Source organism: Chaetura pelagica, unplaced genomic scaffold, assembly GCF_000747805.2.
Source record: "Chaetura pelagica isolate M959 unplaced genomic scaffold, ChaPel_1.0 scaffold47, whole genome shotgun sequence".
Taxonomy (NCBI): domain Eukaryota; kingdom Metazoa; phylum Chordata; class Aves; order Apodiformes; family Apodidae; genus Chaetura; species Chaetura pelagica.
Window position 1 is genome coordinate 3,378,458 of NW_009954140.1, and position 512 is coordinate 3,378,969.

A 512-nucleotide genomic window follows, 5' to 3' on the forward strand; every position below is an offset into this window, starting at 1 on the left:
GTGTATAAGCTGTGTTGCAGCTTGTGCTGACTGCAGCTCCTGAGTTGGTGCATGGGCAGTTACTGCACCTCATTGGTAGTTACTGTGCCGAGCTGCAATGAGTCCCTTTGTTGTCTGAATCCTGCAGCATCTACAGAAATATTTGAACAGCCAACAGGTACTACAGGTGTAGCTTAAAATTCAAAACAAACGTTTTTGCTGGTAAAATAGGCAAGAACGTGTCCCAGTGAACAGATGACTATGTAAGTTGTAATAAGGTGAGCATCCCATTTATTACTAGCAACATGTTAATTTTTTGTTAAGATTGTGGTTGGGAGTAACATCCGCGAGGGCGCCAAGTGCCTTCACCTCGCTCTGCAGCAGAGGAGTCTGTCATGGATATTTACTCATTTGTGCCTCTGAAATGTCCCAGACTTCACTGGACTGAGGACACAGTTGGTAACGTTTGGCTGAGGATTCTTGATGTGAAGGTCCCGTCTCTCCCGCCCAACCCGCCGGGCTCCCCGCGCAGG